Here is a 21,343-nt window from a genome sequence, read left to right on the forward strand (position 1 = left end):
AGTTCATCGAATATGGCTATCATATAGCGCTGAAAAGTAGCAGGGGTATTACATAATCCAAAAGGCATTCTACGATAAGCGAACGTACCATATGGGCATGTGAATGTCATCTTTTCTTCATCTTCAGGAGCTATTGGGATTTGGAAGGAACCAGAGAGTCTGTCTCGGAAGCAATAATACATGTGTCCGGATAATCTTTCTAACATTTGGTTAATGAATGGCAAGGGGAAGTGATCTTTTCTTGTGGTGTCATTCAGTTTCCTGTAGTCTATGCAAACTCTCCACCCTGTAACCGTTCTTGTTGGGATTGATTCATTCTTCTTGTTGGTCATAACCGTCATGCCTCCTTTCTTGGGGACAACCTGCACTGGACTTACTCAAGAACTGTCAGAAATATGATAAATAATTCTAGCATCTAGAAGTTTAATTACCTCGGCTTTTACAACTTCCTTCATGTTGGGGTCCAGACGTCTTTGAGCTTGCACACATGGTTTGTATCCATCTTCCATTAAAATTTTGTGGGTGCAAAAGGAAGGGCTGATTCCTTTAATGTCAGAAATTTTCCATGCTATGGCCTTCTTATGTTCTTTTAATTCTTGGATTAATTTCTCTTTCTCCTTGGGTTGCAAATTAGAAGCAATAATAACTGGTAATGTAGAATTATTTCCAAGGAATGTATATTCTAATTGGTTTGGCAATTGTTTAAATTCCAGTTTGAGAGGCTCCTCAATCGAGGGTTTTTGCTTAAGTTCATCGTTTATCTTAATACCATCATATTCTACTTGTCTTGACGGATGGTCATTAGGTTCCTCACCTATCTCCTCGTCTTGAGCTAGATACGGTTCTGTCGTCTCCTCTTGTACAATTTCCTGAAAAGAGTCTTGAGTAATATGATCAATAGAGTCAATAAAATAACATGAATCATCTTGTTCCCTAGAGAATCTCATAGCATCGTAAATTTTAAAGATCATTTCCTCATCACCTACTCTAAGTACCAATTTACCGTCACCCACGTCAATCACAGCTCTAGCAGTGGCTAGGAATGGGCACCCTAAAATTAAAGGTACTTCCACATCTTCATCCATGTCAAGCACAACAAAATCAACAGGGAATATAAATTTATCTACTTTTACGAGTACGTCTTCTATAATACCTCTAGGATATTTAATAGATCTATTGGCTAATTGAATACTCATCCTATTGGGTTTAGGTTCCCAAAGACCAAGTTGTTTGAACATTTTATATGGCATCAAATTAATACTAGCGCCTAAATCAGCTAGTGCTTTTTCAATATTCAGATCACCAATTAAGCAAGGGATAGTAAAACTTCCTGGATCTTTTAGTTTGGTTGGCAGCTTATTTTGGAGTATGGCGGAGCACTCCTCGTTGAGTTCTACTGTAGATAAGTCCTCAAACTTCCTTTTATTTGTTAAAAGCTCCTTCAAAAATTTTGCGTATGTAGGCATCTACTAGATAGCTTCAACAAAAGGTAAGTTGATATGTAATTGCTTAAAAAGTTCAAGAAACTTACCGAATTGTGTATCGATGCGATCTTTTTTTAATTTTGCTGGATATGGAACCGGTGGTGTATATTCCTCCGACACTAGTTTGTCACTATTTTCGGGTTTTTCTTCCCTCCTTTTGCTTTCCACGGCTTCTTGTGCTAACTTCTTTTCAGATTCCGCTAACACTTTCCCACTCCTTAGTGTAACCGCTTTGACATGCTCTCTTGATTTGGTATTACTAAGTAAATTTCCTGGTGGTCTTTTCGAGATTAGTTTGGAAAACTGGCTTATCTGAGTTTCGAGTCCTTGGATCGATGCTTGTTGATTTTTAAGTGTTGTCTTAGTATTTTGGAAATGGGTTTTTGACACTGATATGAATTTTGAGAGCATCTCCTCAAGGTTCGGTTTCTTCTCTTGTTGATAGTGTGGCTGTTGTAAACCCGAAAGATGTTGTGGCCTTTGATTCCCTTGACCACCCCAGGAGAAATTTGGGTGGTTCCTCCAACCTGTATTATAAGTATTACTGTATGGGTTATTTTGAGATCGGGAGTTATTGTTACCCATATAGTTGACTTGTTCTTCTTCGGTTGTAGGATTAAGGGGTTGGTATTCTGTCTGCACACCTCCACCACTTGAGTTACACCTCATTACTGGATGTACCTGCGTAGAACCAAGTAAACCGTCAATCCTTTTATTGAGAAGTTCTACCTGATTAGAGAGCATGGTGACCGAATCGATGTTATAAACGCCGGTTGTTTTCGTTGACTTTGTCCTCATAACTTGCCACCGATAGTTATTCAGTGACATCTCCTCTATAAATTCATAGGCGTCTTCCGGTGTTTTATTGTTGATGGTTCTGCCAACAGCTGCATCAACCATTTGCTGAGTCGAGGGATTCAGACCATTGTGGAATATTTGTACTTGCAGCCAAAGTGGTAACCCATGGTGAGGGCACCTTTTCAGTAAGTCCTTGTATCTCTCCCATGCATCGTAAAGTGTTTCTAAATCCGTCTGCACAAAAGAAGATATATCATTACGTAATTTAGCCATTTTAGCCGGCGAAAAATATTTTAGTAAAAATTTCTCGGTCATTTGTTCCCAAGTAGTGATAGACCCTCGTGGTAACAAGTTCAACCACTGTTTAGCTTTATTTCTCAGTGAAAAGGGAAATAACTGAAGGCGAATGGCATCATCAGAAACGCCATTAATTTTAAATGTATCGCACAATTCCAAAAAGTTCGCTAAATGAGTGTTGGGATCTTCATCCTGCAAACCATCAAACTGAATGAATTGCGGTATCATCTGAATAGTGTTAGGTTTTAGTTCAAAAGTATTTGCAACTACAGCAGGTCTAACTATGCTAGATTCAATTCCTGTTAAAGAAGGTTTAGCATAATCATACATAGTACGTGGAGCATGATTTTGATTAGTCGCAATTGCAGGAGGTAGCTGATTGCCTTGGTTTTCAGCCATCTCGTTGGTTGGAGGTTAAATATTGTCTTCTTGCTCGATCTCTGTGTATCTTAAGCTACGCCTTATTTCTCTTTGATTTTTGCGAATTGTACAATTGATTTCTTCGTCAAAAAGTAATGGTCCCGACGGGTTTCTTCTAGTCATAAACTATAAAAACCTTTCAAGAGAGAGAAAACGTAAATTAATAAATAATAAAATAAAATAAAATTGCAAGAAAAATAAATGGCTAAAGTAATAAAAATTTAGCGTTCCTAATATTTTAGTTCCCTGGCAACGGCGCCAAAAACTTGATCGCGTGATTCGTAACAAGTAATAAATATTTATAATGAAGATCAAACCTAGACTAACTATTATCACGAATAAAAGACAAGCGCACCTATTGAAAAATAGTATAGTAATGGCAAGAACGGGATATCGTACCCACGGGAACCAAAAGTACTAGTAATAACTATCTTTTTGTTATCTAACCTAGAAATAAAGAGGGGTTGTTTATTAATTAAACCAAGAACTCACAGAGAAAAGAATTGGGGAATTGCTTTTGGGAAATTTGATTGACTTGAGACAATACCTAAGGAAAAATCCACCTAGAATTTACTTGTTATTCTGGCTCTAAACCGGATGATGTATTCATTCAACTTGTTCCGTAGAGATCCCTAAGTTATGTTATTATCCCTATTCAAGACTAATAACGTCTAATCCCTAGATTGAATAACCGAGACTTTTCTCTAATTAACACTCTAGGGTTGCATTAACTCGATCTACGGATCCCCCTATTAGGCTTCACCCTAATCCTGTAAAATCTTGTCACCCTATTTCTAGCCGTGCAATCAACTCCGCTTAATTATGAAAAAAATACTCTTAGACAGGGTCTATTCCTCCTCTGAATAAGAGCATATCTTGAATCAGTATCCTGGGATATCAAAACAAGAATTAAGAACATATAATTAAGAACAAGTTAAATATTTATCATACGATTCAGAAAATAATAACAAGATTCATCTTAGGTTTCATTCCCCTTAAGTATTTAGGGGTTTAGTCCATAACTAAATAGGAAAACATCTCAGAAGAATAAAGAATACAAAACATAAAGAAAACCCAAAACTTCTGAAGGGAAATTGAGGAGAGATCTTCAGTCTTGATGATGAATCCGGCTTCTGAGATGGATCAATCGGCTTTCTTGGGGTAATTCCTTACCACCCTTCTCCGTCCCCCTTTTCCTCCTCCTCTAGTGCATATTTATAGGCTTTGGAATGCCTAGAAACCCTCAAAAGAGGCCTTTTTCAAATTGGACTTAACTTGGACTCGGCAGGGACACGCCCATGTGACACGGCCGTGTAATGTGATTGGCAGCCCGTGTTCGATCCGTTAAATTGCACACGGCCGTGTAGGTCAATGGCCAGGCCGTATGAATCGTGAAAGCCTTGGTCGACACCCTCGAAAGACACGAGCGTGTGAGATGCCCGTGTGGCAAGGCTTAGGTCGTGTTATCTTCTCGATTTGGTCTATTTTGTCCCTTTTTGGCTCGTTTTTGGCTCCTTTTGACTCTTGGTGCTCTTCTGAGTACAAAACATGAAATTAAAGCATTAGGAGTATCGAATTCACCAATTCTAATGAGAAATCATCTATAAAATGCATTAAACATGGGGTAAAAATATGTATAATTTATGGTTTATCAGTTATTTTGAGCATTCATTGAGCTTGTTAAGCTCACCCACTCCTTTTGAACCATTGCAGATTAGTTGCGTGTCGGTGTGACTGGTGTAGTTTCTATAGGGTGATAAAAGAAAGTCCTTTTTGTTATTTCGTAGGTGTTATTGTTATTTGTTTATATTTTTGGAATAAGGCAATGTGGTAGACTTTTAATGATATTTGTCATGATGTTTTGGAAGTTCCATAGCTTAATTACTCTTAGGATTTTGAGAATTGAATTGTATTATGAAGAGTATCATTAGAACTTATTCTCGATGTTTGAAACTGTTATTATATCCATTTTAATGCTTACTTGATGATGATATGATTGCATGATGAGTTGGTACAAGTTGGTGTAATAGCCCAAAATTGGGTCTAGTTGGAACAGAGGTTTCGGGACCACAAAATCTGAGATAGAAATAATTATTTTATGATTATTTTGAGGTCTATGATATGATTGGATGATTGTGTAAAAATTTCGTGAAGAAATTCTATGCATAAAGTGCTCAATTTGAAGTTAGGGGCTAAATTGAATAAGTTGCAAAACTTGCATTCTAGAAGTTTCTAGTATGAAATTCCTTTGAAATATTAATTAGGAGGTCTTAAATAGAAATTTGACCAATTTCTAAGTGATGGAAAAAAATTGGATATGGATGGAATTTTTGAAAGTTTAGTAAGGAATGGCATTTTGGTCATTTGGTAATTAAAAGAAATAAAAAGGGAAAATAAAGCCAAAATTGACTCATTTTTTCATAGAGGCCAAAATTAGCATGGGGGAAGCCATGGCTAGGGTTTTCAAGCTTTCCAAGCTCAATAGTAAGTCCGTTCTAACCCCGTTTTTCAAGTTCTTTACGTTTTTGGAATCCCGATAATTTGATTTAGCTTATTCTAGCAATAATTTAAGATAGGGTTCATATTTGGAAAAATACCCATAGGTAAAATGTGTTTATTTTGCTGCTTTATAATAGAATATGAGGTTTTAAATTATGTTAGACAACTTGTGCTACTCGGTTTTGAGTGAAAACGAGTAAAAGGGCTTAATCGGTAAAAATACCTAATAGTCATAAGTATATGTTAGAGTGAGAATTTGATGTTGCCATAGAAGGGAAAAGTGATCAGCATGTCATAAAACATAAGAATAAGGGATGAAGTTTAATTCCTGAGCCTAGGGGCAAAAGCAAAAGTGTAAATATGCAAAAATTTAGGGGTAAAATTGTAATTTTTCTAAAGTTTGAGTTAAGGACTGTTTTGAATAGTACATTAATTAAATAAGTAAAATATGATGTTTTAGATCCCGAAAAATGAGATTTGAACCTAGAATGAGAGAAAATTCGAAAATTGGGAAAGTTGGTAAAATGATCGTTTTAGTATCGAGGTAAGTTCATATGTATAATAAGTATTAATTTATGCATGTTTCAATGTAAAATTGATATATTTATTATAATTTCTGAGGTGTTGAAAGTATGTAAGTTGGTTTGATAATAATATAGCAATAATGCTATAATTTATATTTGAAAGTTAAATTTAGTGAATTAATTGAATTATGTTAAATTAAATGATTATGGTGCCAAGTTTATGAATTGATTTAAAAATATGTCTATGGTACATGAAGTGCATTGAATTATCATACATAAATGTAATTTCTATGGTTATGGATATTATGGGAAATTGTAAGTTCATATGATTTTTAATAAGGCAATGCGTAAGTTAATGTTATTGCCTTGATATTAAATGAGATGTAAGTTTATATGTAAGTAATACATCAATATTACTTGTATTATGATATTTTATAATAATATTGGAAATATGTTTGTGGATAATTACTTGATTGGTGAAATTGTTGGAAAAGAGAGAGAAATCCCGGTTGAACCTTCGAAAAGATTGGATGATACAGATAGTGTGTAGCTAGGTCACATGTATGGTGCTGAGTGCACATCATGTGTACAAGAGAGCTACAAGACATTATGATGTAGCTAGGTCACATGGGTGATACTATGTGTACACCATGTAGACAAGAGAGCTACGGGATATATGTAACTAGGTCGCATGCGTGGTTCCAGGTGAAGGACACCATGTAGACAAGAGAGCTACGAGATAAATTGGCTAGGTCACATGGGTGGTACTGAGTGTTCACCATGTGTACAAGAGAGCCGAAATATATGATATGTATGTCACGAAAATCTCTGAAGGGGGGAGAGTTGTAATAGCCCAAAATTGGGTCTAGTTGGAACAGAGGTTTCGGGACCACAAAATCTGAGATATAAATAATTATTTTATGATTATTTTGAGGTCTATGATATGATTGCATGATTGTGTGAAAATTTCGTGAAGAAATTCTATGCATAAAGTGCTTAATTCGAAGTTAGGTACTAAATTGAATAAGTTGTAAAACTTGCATTCTAGAATTTTCTAGTATGAAATTGATTTGAAATATTAATTAGGAGGTCTTAAATAGAAATTTGACCAATTTCTAAGTTATGGACAAAAATTGGACATGGATGGAATTTTTGGAAAGTTTAGTAGTAAGGGTATTTTGGTCATTTAGGGGTAAAATGAATTAAAATACAAAATTAAAAGCCAATTTTGCTCATTTTCTTTACCATGGACGTGTATACCAAGGGAGACTCCATGGCCAGGGTTTTCAAGCTTCCCAAGCTCAATTGTAAGTCCGTTCTAACCCCGTTTTTCAAGTTCTTTACGTTTTTGGAGTCCCGATAACTTGATTTAGCTTATGCTAGCAATAATTCAACCTAGGGTTCATATTTGGAAAAATACCCATAGGTAAAATTTGTGTATTCTGGTGTTTTATGATACAATATGAGGTTTTAAATTATGTTAGACAACTTGTGCTACTCGGTTTTAAGTGAAAACGAGCAAAAGGGCTTAATCGGTAAAAATACCTAATAGTCATAAGTATATGTTAGAGTGAGAATTTGATGTTGCCATAGAAGGGAAAAGTGATCATCATGTCATAAAACATAAGAATAAGGGATGAAGTTTAATTCCTGAGCCTAGGGGAAAAGTGTAAATATGCAAAAGTTTAGGGGCAAAATTGTAATTTTTCCAAAGTTTGAGTTCAGGACTGTTTTGAATAGTACATTAATTAAATAAGTAAAATATGATGTTTTAGATCCCGGAAAACGAGATTTGAACCTAGAATTAGAGAAAAATCCAAAATTGAGAAAGTTGGTAAAATGGCCGTTTTAATATCAAGGTAAGTTCATATGTATAATAAGCATTAATTTATGCATGTTTCAATGTAAAATTGATATATTTACTATGATCTCCGAGGTGTTGAAAGTATGTAAGTTGGTATGATAATAATACAACAATAATGCTGTAATTTATATTTGAAAGTTAAATTTAGTGAATTAATTGAATTATGTTAAATTAAATGATTATGGTGCCAAGTTTATGAATTGATTTAAAAATATGTCTATGGTACATGAAGTGCATTGAGTTATCATACATAAATGTGATTTCTATGATTATGGATATTATGGGAAATTGTAAGTTCATATGATTTTTAATAAGACAATGTGTAATTTAATGTTATTGTGTTGATATTAAATGAGATGTAAGTTTATATGTAAGTAATACATCACTATTACTTGTATTATGATATTTTATAAAAATATTGGAAATATGTTTGTGGATAATTACTTGATTGGTGAAATTGTTGGAAAAGAGAGAGAAATCTCGGTTGAACCTTCGGAAAGATTGGATGATACAGATGGTATGTAGCTAGGTCACATGTATAGTGCTGAGTGCACATCATGTGTACAAGAGAGCTACAAGACATTATGATGTAGCTAGGTCTCATGGGTGATACTATGTGTACACCATGTAGACAAGAGAGCTACGGGATATATGTAGCTAGGTCGCATGCGTGGTTCCAAGTGAAGGACACCATGTAGACAAGAGAGCTACGAGATAAACTGGGTAGGTCACATGGGTGGTACTAAGTGTTCACCATCTGTACAAGAGAGCCGAACTATATGATGGGTGGTGCTATGTGCTGAAACCACCAAGTATCGAGGATTGATCCGAAGTGTTCAACGGGAGACTCTCTATGTATTGCTTTGTGAGTTTTGTGATGAATATGTGCAGGAACTTGGTTATGTGAATGATGTGTTCATTAAGTGACCAGGATGTGGTAAGGTTATAAACAAGTAAGTTATACATGAGGATGATTTTATGGTGACCATGTGATCATGGGCCTATACTTGTGATGTATGAAATGTGGTGAAAATGATTTGTGATATGTATGTTAAAATGAGGTTAATACAAAGAAAGTGTGAAAGAGTGAATTAGCAATAAAACTGTTTTAGACAGTAGCAGTGACGTGATTTTGAAAAATCACCAAAAATAGTATAAATTGAATCAGAGACTGAATGAGATATCAAATTAAATCTTAATGAGTCTATATTCATATAAAAGAAACATAGAAAGCAAAGGAGTTCTATATTTTGAGATATTTATGTTTTCGTGAGACTGATTCAGAATGATTACGTGATCCCCTATTCTGATTTTGGAAAATCACAAAAAATTGGAGAAAAATAATTAGAGGCTCAAAATCATATTTTTAAAATCCATAATGAGTCTATCTTCAAGATAAATCGACAAGAACATTATCTGAGTTCTATACTATGAGATAATTATTTTTTAGTGAAGAGAGGTCAGAACTGTCAGAAAGTGAAATAGGGGAAATTTTAATGAATAAACTGTACTAATTGGTTAAACCAAAAATTTTGAAAATTTTATAGTGGAACGATATATGAGTTTAGTTTCAGGGGAAATTTACAGATCTTAATTTGGAGCTCTGTACCTCGAATTATAAATAATTAAGTGACTATGACTCGTGTGGACAGTTTAATGTTTGTATGTTTGTCTGGTAACGCCTCGTACCTTAGCCCGGCCTCGGATACGAGTAAGGGGTGTTACATTTAGTGGTATCAGAGCAGGTTTAGTCGATTCTCAGACTAACATAGCAAGTGTAAGAGTTTAGTTATACATGCCACAAATATGTGATAGTGTGATGTCTCCCGACACTAATAACGACTATTTTGTTTAAAATGAAATATTCTCCAACCGAGCTACATCTGACCATTTGATAGCGATATTGAAGTATTTGAATAAAGTGTAGCTATGATGTGTTAAACTCGGAAAGGTATGAATAAGAATTCGTGATATATGTATATGTGATAATATGTGAGATGAAAGTTTATATAGTGATATATTTATTCATATTTGTTTGGCCTTCATATGCTGTTGCATGCTTGACTAAATTAATTAGTAAATGTGATGATTAAAGTTATTCAAAATTCATAGAATGTATGAGTGAGTGCACTTGTTTGAAATGAGATAATTGGAAATTTTATGTAAGACAGGTATGAATAATAAATTGTTTGAAGTGGATAGTATGATTATAATGACATATGTGGATAATGAAAAAAATGTGTCATATAGATATATGTCAGAATCGAGTTAGAGACTGTACGACCTCACCCCCTTACCGATGAGGTGTATATAACGAAAATTCATGAGAATCATGTTGACTAGTGCCTAAGTGTGGAATCAAAGAGTTCAGTGATAAAATAATTATAGATATGACCAGAGTCTGAGAATGGTTGACAAGTGAAGGACAGAGTTAGAGAAATATCAGAGTTTACTAAGTTATCTTGGGATTCAAATTGATGACAGAGTGTTTCTGAAAGTATCTTCTTGAAAACAATTAGTTAGTAATACTGGAAATTATGAGAAAGATACTAAACCTCACTCCGGTAAGATTTTCGAGGACGAAAATCTCTGAAGGGGGAGAGTTGTAATAGCCCAAAATTGGGTCTAGTTGGAACAGAGGTTTCGGGACCACAAAATCTGAGATATAAATAATTATTTTATGATTATTTTGAGGTCTATGATATGATTGCATGATTGTGTGAAAATTTTGTGAAGAAATTCTATGCATAAAGTGCTTAATTCGAAGTTAGGGACTAAATTGAATAAGTTCCAAAACTTGCATTCTAGAATTTTCTAGTATGAAATTGATTTGAAATATTAATTAGGAGGTCTTAAATAGAAATTTGACCAATTTCTAAGTTATGGACAAAAATTGGACATGGATGGAATTTTTGGAAAGTTTAGTAGGAAGGGTATTTTGGTCATTTAGGGGTAAAATGAATTAAAATACAAAATTAAAAGCCAATTTTGCTCATCTTCTTTACCATGGACGTGTATACCAAGGGGGACTCCATGGCTAGGGTTTTCAAGCTTCCCAAGCTCAATTGTAAGTCCGTTCTAACCCCGTTTTTCAAGTTCTTTACGTTTTTTGAGTCCCGGTAACTTGATTTAGCATATGCTAGCAATAATTCAACCTAGGGTTCATATTTGGAAAAATACCCATCGGTAAAATTTGTGTATTCTGGTGTTTTATGATACAATATGAGGTTTTAAATTATGTTAGACAACTTGTGCTACTCGGTTTTAAGTGAAAACGAGCAAAAGGGCTTAATCGGTAAAAATACCTAATAGTCATAAGTATATGTTAGAGTGAGAATTTGATGTTGCCATAGAAGGGAAAAGTGATCATCATGTCATAAAACATAAGAATAAGGGATGAAGTTTAATTCCCGAGCCTAGGGGAAAAAGTGTAAATATGCAAAAGTTTAGGGGCAAAATTGTAATTTTTCCAAAGTTTGAGTTAAGGACTGTTTTGAATAGTACATTAATTTAAATAATTAAAATATGATGTTTTAGATCCCGGAAAACGAGATTTGAACCTAGAATTAGAGAAAAATCCAAAATTGGGAAAGTTGGTAAAATGGCCGTTTTAATATCAAGGTAAGTTCATATGTATAATAAGCATTAATTTATGCATGTTTCAATGTAAAATTGATATATTTACTATGATCTCCGAGGTGTTGAAAGTATGTAAGTTGGTATGATAATAATACAACAATAATGCTGTAATTTATATTTGAAAGTTAAATTTAGTGAATTAATTGAATTATGTTAAATTAAATGATTATGGTGCCAAGTTTATGAATTGATTTAAAAATATGTCTATGGTACATGAAGTGCATTGAGTTATCATACATAAATGTGATTTCTATGATTATGGATATTATGAGAAATTGTAAGTTCATATGATTTTTAATAAGACAATGTGTAATTTAATGTTATTGCGTTGATATTAAATGAGATGTAAGTTTATATGTAAGTAATACATCACTATTACTTGTATTATGATATTTTATAAAAATATTGGAAATATGTTTGTGGATAATTACTTGATTGGTGAAATTGTTGGAAAAGAGAGAGAAATCTCGGTTGAACCTTCGGAAAGATTGGATGATACAGATGGTATGTAGCTAGGTCACATGTATAGTGCTGAGTGCACATCATGTGTACAAGAGAGCTACAAGACATTATGATGTAGCTAGGTCGCATGGGTGATACTATGTGTACACCATGTAGACAAGAGAGCTACGGGATATATGTAGCTAGGTCGCATGCGTGGTTCCAAGTGAAGGACACCATGTAGACAAGAGAGCTACGAGATAAACTGGCTAGGTCACATGGGTGGTACTAAGTGTTCACCATGTGTACAAGAGAGCCGAACTATATGATGGGTGGAGCTATGTGCTGAAAGCACCAAGTATCGAGGATTGATCCGAAGTGTTCAACGGGAGACTCTCTATGTATTGCTTTGTGAGTTTTGTGATGAATATGTGCAGGAACTTGGTTATGAGAATGATGTGTTCATTAAGTGACCAGGATGTGGTAAGGTTATAAACAAGTAAGTTATACATGAGGATGATTTTATGGTGACCATGTGATCATGGGCTATACTTGTAATGTATGAAATGTGGTGAAAATGATTTGTGATATGTATGTTAAAATGAGGTTAATACAAAAAAAGTGTGAAAGAGTGAATTAGCAATAAAACTGTTTTAGACAGTAGCAGTGACGTGATTTTGAAAAATCACCAAAAATAGTATAAATTGAATCAGAGACTTAATGAGATATCAAATTAAACCTTAATGAGTCTATATTCATATAAAAGAAACATAGAAAGCAAAGGAGTTCTATATTTTGAGATATTTTTGTTTTCGTGAGACTGATTCAAAATGATTACGTGATCCCTTGTTCTAATTTTGGAAAATCACAAAAATTTGGAGAAAAATAATTAGAGGCTCAAAATTATATTTTTAAAATCAATAATGAGTCTATTTTCAAGATAAATCAACAAGAAAATTATTCGAGTTCTGTACTATGAGATAATTATTTTTTAGTGAAGAGAGGTCAGAACTGTCAAAAAGTGAAACAGGGGAAATTTTAATGAATAAATTGTACTAATTGGCTAAACCAAAAATTTTGAAAATTTTATAGTGGAACGATATGTGAGTCTAGTTTCAAGGGAAATTTACAGATCTTAATTTGGAGCTCTGTAGCTCGAATTATAAATAATTAAGTTACTATGACACGTGTGGACAGTTTAATGTTTGTATGTTTGTCTGGTAACGCCTCGTACCTTAGCCCGGCCTCAAATACGAGTAAGGGGTGTTACACCACATGAAGTTAACTATCCTACTCATGATCTAGAGTTGGCAGCGGTAATCTTTGCGCTTAAGATTTGGAGACATTACCTGTACGGAGAAAGGTGTATTATATACACAGATCATAAGAGTCTTAAGTACTTGCTGACTCAGAAGGAGCTGAACCTCAGGCAGCGGAGATGGGTAGAGTTGCTTAAGGATTATGACTGCGCGATTAAGTATCACCCAGGCAAAGCTAATATGGTGGCTGATGCCCTAAGTCGTAGAACTGTATCTGATCTGAGAGCCATGTTTGCTCGTTTGAGTCTGTATAACGACGGTAGTCTGTTAGCAGAACTGCAAGTTAAGCCGACCTGGGTGGATGAGATTAAGGAAAAACAGTCGAGGGACGAGTCCCTAGTTTCTCGATTTTGGCAGGTTAAGAATGGGGATACTTCTGAGTTCGGACTGAATAGTGAGGGAGTTCTGTGTTACCGAGTAAAGTTTGTATTCCGAAGGACTCTGACTTGAGGCAAGCAATTCTGAAAGAAGCTCATGGAGGTCTGTGTGCTATGCATCCTGGAGGGAGTAAAATGTATCACGACTTAAAAGAGTTGTATTGGTGGCCTGGATTGAAGCGAGAGGTAACGGAAGTTGTGGGAAAATGTCTGACTTGTCATCAAGTGAAAGCTGAACATCAATTACCTTCCAGACTTTTGCAGCCAGTGAAAGTACCACTTTGGAAGTGGGAGAGGGTAACCATGGATTTTGTGAGTGGGTTACCCTTGACACCGTCGAAGAAGGACTCGATTTGGGTAATTGTGGATAGGTTGACCAAATCTGCTCATTTCATACCTATTCCTACTGATTATTCATTTCAGAAGTTAGCCAAATTGTATGTGGTGGAAATAGTGCCACTTCACAGAGTGCCAATGTCGATTATTTCTGATCGAGATCCTAGATTCACATCTCAGTTTTGGAAAAAGTTGCATGAGGCGTTGGGTATGTGGTTGAACTTTAGTACAGCCTTTCATCCTCAGACCGATGGTCAGACGGAAAGGGTTATTCAGATTCTGGAAGACATGTTGAGGGGATACGTTATCGACTTTCGAGGCAGTTGGGAGGATTACTTACCGTTGGCAGAGTTTACATACAACAACAGTTATCAGTCAAGTATTCGAATGGATCCTTATGAGGCACTGTATGGGCGAATATGTCGTACACCTAGTTGTTGGACCGAGTTGGGTGAACGACAGGTTCTTGGACCTGAGTTGGTGACAGATACTGAGGATAAGGTTAAGTTGATTAGAGACCGGTTGAAGGAAGCATCTGATAGACAGAAGTCATATGCAGATTTGAAGCGCAAGGAAATTGAGTACTCTGTGGGTGATATGATCTTCTTGAAGGTTTCACATTGGAAGAAAATATTAAGGTTTGGGAGGAAAGGCAAGTTAAGTCCGCGGTTCATTGGGCCTTATCGGATTCTTAAGCGAATGGGTCCAGTGGCTTATCAGTTGGAGCTACCTCTAGAGTTGAATAGGATTCATGATGTCTTTCACGTCTCCATGTTAAGGCGGTATCCTTCTGACCCTACTCATGTTGTGCCGGTTGCAAAGATCGAGGTCCAAACAGACTTGACTTTTGAGGAAAAGCCTATGCAGATTTTGGATCGAGATGTTAAGATTTTGAGGAGGAAATCAGTTCTGCTAGTAAAGGTGTTGTGGCGTAATCATGCAAGAGAGGAAGCTACTTGGGAGCCAGAAGTGGCGATGCGTCAACAATATCCTTATCTGTTTGATTCAGGTAAAATTTCATGGATGAAATTTCTTTAAAGAGGGTAGAGTTGTAATGCCCCAATTTTCGGGTTTTCTGTGTTTCTGTGATTTTTAAAATTTTTGTGTGTTCTGGTTGGTTAAAATATATATTTTAGTAGGTTAGTGGGCCTTTAGAAGGCCCAAACTTAAGTTAAATCCGTGGTAGTCTTCGAAATTTTAATTTTATCAATAGGTGATGCAATTGGCGTTTGGGCTTTTAAGAGTAAATGGGTAAAAGATGACACAAAGAGAAGTGTGGTGTAGTGGCAAGGTGGCGCCACTTAGGGGACAAGAAAGTGACGCCATAGAGGAAGCAAGGGGTCCAAGGTTCAATTCTTGGCTCTTGCAATATATTTTGGTTTTTCTTTTCAATAAATCTGGAAGCAAGTAGGTACGCTTTAAAGTTTAATGTGTTGGATTTATGACACAAATGAGTTGATGGCCTAGTGGTGGTGGCGTGAGTTGGCATGTGAGAGGACTTTGGTTCGAATACCTTGGCACGCAAAGGTTGATTATTTTGCTATGTTGGGACGGCAAAAGTTGGTGTTGGTTTTAAACTCTGGTGATGGAGGGATCCCACATCGGGAAGCTAACATAAGAGTGGATGGAGAGCTAGCTTTAAATAGAGCAAACCATGAGGAGAGTAGGCATACCCTTCTTGGTTGATCCCTTTCGCTTTGTGACGTGCTCGTTTGGGTTGGGCGTCAGCTAAGAGTGTTTGGAGCGCGGATTAACTGCAGTCTCCTAACAGGTGTGTATTTCTCATTACTCTAGCAGTAAGACGGCTATTTCGGGCTGCGATGGGCTAAAATGGGCCATGTGGCCCCAATAGGTCTGTAGGCCCAAATGGATAAGTTGTAGAATTAACGAAATACCCCTGTAAGGTAAAATTACCGAAATACCCCTGTAGGGTAGAATTATTGAAATACCCTTGTAGGGTAGAATTACCGAAATACCCCTGTAGGGTAGAATTACCGAAATACCCCTGTAGGGTAGAAATACCAAAATACCCCTATAAGGTAGAATTACCGAGATACCCTTGTGGGGTAAAATTACCATTTTGCCCCTAGGGTGTTAAATGACTATTTTGCCCCTCGTACGTAAATGACTAACTTGTGTGATGATTGGGTTAGTTGACGTGGATTTATGTTAGTTATCGTTAATTCGTAAGTCTAATAGTGATCGATTGTAGGATTATCGCGTGGGATATATCGTCATCAATCGTCATCAACCAGGTGTGTAAACGACACCCTCCCTTAGACTGAATCGGTAAAAGACGAAATACCGAAACATTGGTATTTTGTGAACTCGCGAGTGTACGAGCGCTCAAGAGACAGTTGTTAATGAATATGGTGGATTTGGATGATTAGAGTGCAGAGTGTGCATTTTCATGCACAACGGTATTTTTGGGCTTAATGGGCCGAAAACGGGCCAATGGGCCAACAGGCCCACTTTGGTAAAAAGATGAGGTAAGTACTTCTGATTACTTGGTAAACGTTAGAATGAGCATGAAACCTTAGCAATAGGTAATAATTACTGAAATACCCTTATGCATGCAAAATTATGATTTTACCCCTAGGGTTATTTTTTTCTAAAAAGCATGATGTTTTGTTTCTGTATACGTATGCCATGACATATTATTTCTGTTGCATGGGACATGGGTTTATATTGATGGAGGAAGCGTTCTGGTAGCCTCGCTGCAATCTGGTGGCCTTGGCACATATATCTGTTCTGGTGACTTTGTCACAATATCTGGCAGCCTCGCTGCAATCTGGTGGCTTCGCCACATATATATATATCTGTTCTGGTGGCCTAGCCGTAATATCTATATCTGGTGACTTCGTCACAATATCTGGCAGCCTCGCTGCAATTTCTGTGGTGTGTAGCGGTTGGGTGGGTCGAGTAGTCTCCCCACATGGTGTAAGGCTGGTATGGGGTGTTATGGATGGCTCTGGGTTGGGATTTATACATTCATGATATATTTGTTCTGTATCTGCTATGGGCCTATGGGTTTCATTCTAATTTCTATACTGGGCCAAGGCCCAGATAAATCTATCTCTGAGGTTTGATCTGTTTTGGGCTATGGTTGGGTTATGTTACACACTGAGTTTACCGAACTCACCCTTTATTTTCATCTCTGCAGGAAATCCCCAACCATAGTAGGCTTGGAGCTGTAAAGGATTCGGAGTGGCCACATCATCTGCAAAGTTGGTTTTTCTAAGTTAGTTTATTTTTATTATTTTTATATTCTAATTTAATTTTGGGTTTTAAGTTGTAATATGGCCGCTATTTAAATTTCTTTTTTTCTCTATGGTTTTATTTTCTGATTATATTTATACTATGACGAAACTGCTAGTGTTAGGCTGCGCGGGTATTCAAAATTAATGAATGTTTTCAAGACTCAACAAGCACAACAAATGGATAGCCTAAAGATTGATAAACCGGCTTTTCATTCAACCGCTATTTTTACAAAGACCACCCCAATCACTTAAACCAGCGAATGCATACTAAGTCATAAGTCCATGTGACACGTCAGATCTGGCCATAACGTCTGGGTCGGGTTTGGGGTGTTACATTCATTATTATTCAACAACTTTTTTTTGAGTTAATAAATTCTTTTTGAGTTTTTCTTTTTCAGAATTTTTCTTGAGTTTTCTTTTAGAAAAGTGTTAACAATCTTTTTAGATAGTGGGGATCATCTTCAAACTTTTTCTTGCCAAATTTTCTTTCTTAGAGAGGAAACTAGAGCCACTTGAAGGGGGTTGTGGATTCTTCTTGTTTCCAAGGCTCTTTAGGACTTTTACACGCCACGATCTATCTTTTCCATCTATCTTATTTATTGTTCTAACTCTTTAATTTATTGTTCTATTTTATTTATATTAGTTATTTATTTTAATTATTTTCTTTAATTTTTTTATTTGACTTAGATTCGTTTGCATTTCAAGTTGTGTTAAAATTCAAGTTTCTTTTCGAACATATTGTAACAGCCCGATTTGGGGGCTAGTCGGAATAGTGGTCTCGGGACCATAAATCTGAAGTTAAAAAAATTTATCTTATTATTATTTTGGAGTCATAGCATGTTATTAGTAGTGTATGAAAAATTTGGGGAGTTAATTTTGACGTTTATTAACCCAATTGCAAAAAAGGACTAAATCGCAAAAAGTGAAAAAGTCTTAAATTGATAGCTAAGGATGTTAAATTGTTATGAATCTCAATTTGAGGGTCTTTAAAGGGAAAAAAGACCCTTATATCTTAGCTTGGCCGGCCATGGGAGACAAAAAAATGTTGAAAAGTCAACATTAGGTAAATGGATGACATAATGTGTAACAAAATAATGCCTAAGCCTAGCTATCATCTTTTCTTTCTTTCATTCTTCCTTTTCCCACCAATTTTTTAGCCATTTTTAGGGGTTTTGACCTTCAAAAATTTCAGCAACTTATTCCTCTTACAAGTAAGTGATTTACATACTTTTTGTTGATGATTCTTACATTTTTGGACCCCTTGAAGCATAAGCTTTCTATTAAGGGGACTATTTTACAAAATGGTTGAGATTTTAAGGTTTTTCCATAAAATCATGTGTTTAGTTTTCTAAAATTTTATGGAATAATATGAGTAGTAGATGTGTAATAAATAACTTTTGTGAAGGGATTTCTCATGAAAGCCCTAGTGGGGACTATTTTGCATAAGTTGAAAGTTTGATGATAAATGTGCAAGATAGTGGAAATTTTGAATTGCTATAAGAGTAAAAATGGTTCGGATAGGCTTTTGATAGGAGGAAATTCGATAAAAAATCGATTTTCATACTTAGGAGCAAAATGGTCATTTTGTCCAAGTATAGATTATTGAGTACGTAGATCGATAAAGTGATTAAATTTGTGAATTTATGTTATTATAGATCAAGAAATACCAAATCTGAACTTAGACTGGGGGAAGGCCAAGCAAATTGACTAAACCGTCTAGACACCATATTTGTAACGAGGTAAGTTGTATGCAATATTACAACTACATTGTCATTATATGCGATAAGTTAATTTAGCATGAATTATTTGATTGTAGAAATGAGAAGGCATGATGATAATTAAGATAGCAGAATTCTCGTTTGGACCATGGGAAATAAATCGGATATTTATGCCATGATGTATGGACTATTGTGAGCCAGTGTAAAACATGTTTGGGACATGCATCAGCCACATTGCGAGAGCTACTGTAAGACCATGTCTGGGACATGGCATCGGCAGTGAGACGAGAGCTAGAGTAAGACATGTCTGAGACATGCATCAACCTCGAGATGTAAGCCAGTGTAAGACATGTCTAGGACATGTATCGGCTACGAGTTAAGCTAGTGTAAGACCATGTCTGGGACATGGCATCGGTATCCTATCCCATGTTAAGGTTTGTTGAATATCCGGTAATGTTCTGAATGGTTCAACTGTGAGAGTTATGGTTTAAAATTTAGAGAAAAGTATAACCGTGTTGTGAGTGGTACAGGTACTTATTCGATATGCATGAGACGTGAGTTCAAAATATATTATATGATGTGTAGTGGGATGTAATGAGTAAGTTGTGCTTATAACTATTTTATATTAAGAGCATATTGATGAATGGTATAGTTGTTGTTATGTATTTGCGTACTTCTTACTAAGCTTTATGCTTACCCCCCTTTCTTTTCCATTCTCCTATAGTGTCGCCTACATAGCTCGAGGATCATCGGACGTCGGAGGCTACGATCACACTATCATCCTGAACACTCGGTATAGTTAGAATTCTTGCTTTTGCGTATGGCATCTATAGGGCTTAGACTTTAATATTTTGTGTCATTGAGAAATTAGCCAAATGTGTTGGCTTGTGATAAATTCCTTTATTTTGTATAAGGCCATGGATAATGGTCAATACTCATTTTGATATTTATAAATTGAAGAGGATATTTTCATGGATGAGTAAATTGCAGAAATGAGATGTTGTCCATTGTGGCTATTTTTGGCAATGTAAAGCCCCGAATTTTGGGCCTGGAAGTTCTGGGTTTTGAGTGTAGGGATAGTGGGAAGGTTGCACACATAAGTTAAGTTGTGCAGTTTAGTGGCAGAATGGGTATGCTGGTCTAGTGGTTGTGAATGTGTTGGTTTGTCTCAGGGTTCTGAGTTCAAGTCCCTATGTGGGCGTTTTAGAAAACATTTTAGTTATTTTTTATTTTAGTTAAAATAATTGTTTTATTTATTTGTCTTTAGTGTTATTATTAATTATTTTTATTTTTATTTTTATTTTTATTTAGTTTTACTTGGCGCATTATTTTCTGCTCTGTTTCTTCTTGGTTTTTGGTTCTTGTGTTCTTCTTTTTGCTTTTTGGAATTGGTGGTGTTGTGGGGTCGAAGGACCTCGATTTTCTACTCCTCTGTCGTCTTCTTTGTCATCGAAACAAATGTGGGACTCAACTCTGACTAAGCTACTTATCTCTTGTTTTTACAAGTGTTGTTTCGGCTTTTTGTGAGAATGCTTTAATTCTCTAGTTTCAGAGCTTTGAAGGCTAAAAGGGAGTGTGATACTCCATTTTCTGATGTGGTTTCGATAGTACCAAAGTTGGGGGAGGTTTGGTGGTGAAAGTGGTGTTTTCGGGGCTGGTCTGGGGTGGTTTCATGGCTTCCCCGATGGCCACATAAGAGTGTGTCGTGGCACACGGCCGTCTGGATTTGGGAAATTAAGGTTCCGGCCAATTTTGATGCCACACAACCGTGTGGCTGTTTTAGGGATTTTTGTCGAAAATCACGTGGCCGTGTCCCTTGGTCCACACGGGTATGTGAGTTTGGGAATTAGGGATTGAGATTTAGGGTCACACGACCGTGTGACTAATTTGAGAATTAGGGATTCTGCACGGGTGTGTGTTTTGGAACACACAGCCGTGTCTGATGGCCACACAGACGTGTGAGACCCTCACACAGCCGTGTCTACTCTACACTTGAGCTTAGTGAAATAGGACAGTGTCTTACACGACCTTGATCATACGTCTGTGCCTCTATCACACGGCCGTGTGCTACCCTTCAGACGGGCTTTTTGACCCCCACACGGCTTGGAGTGCTCCACACGGCCATAGCACACGGGCGTGTCGCCCTATCTCACCAAACTTTGGGTTTTAGGTCAAATGCAAGTGCAAATGCGACTTTGTGTGTTCCAACCCTCGACTAAGCCTTATTAGGGGTAGTTATGACTTTGATTTGGGCTTGATATGTGTGCATTTGTGATTGGTTGTAAGATAAGTTGATACTGGATTCGAGATACGAAGGTACACATGTTTGATTCTGTAACTGATTGACCGGATGTGTATGTCTGCTTT

At 36.2% G+C, this 21,343-nt stretch overlaps 1 non-coding gene across 1 annotated transcript; it reads left to right on the top strand.

The window, feature by feature from the left end:
* Positions 1–2,442: 2,442 nt before the first annotated feature.
* LOC121229817 (small nucleolar RNA R71) lies at positions 2,443–2,549 on the top strand. Its single transcript, XR_005927773.1, has one exon. It is a non-coding gene; the product is annotated as a small nucleolar RNA R71 (small nucleolar RNA).
* Positions 2,550–21,343: the final 18,794 nt, after the last annotated feature.

Source organism: Gossypium hirsutum, chromosome A05 (assembly GCF_007990345.1).
Source record: "Gossypium hirsutum isolate 1008001.06 chromosome A05, Gossypium_hirsutum_v2.1, whole genome shotgun sequence".
In the NCBI taxonomy this organism is placed as follows: Eukaryota; Viridiplantae; Streptophyta; class Magnoliopsida; order Malvales; family Malvaceae; genus Gossypium; species Gossypium hirsutum.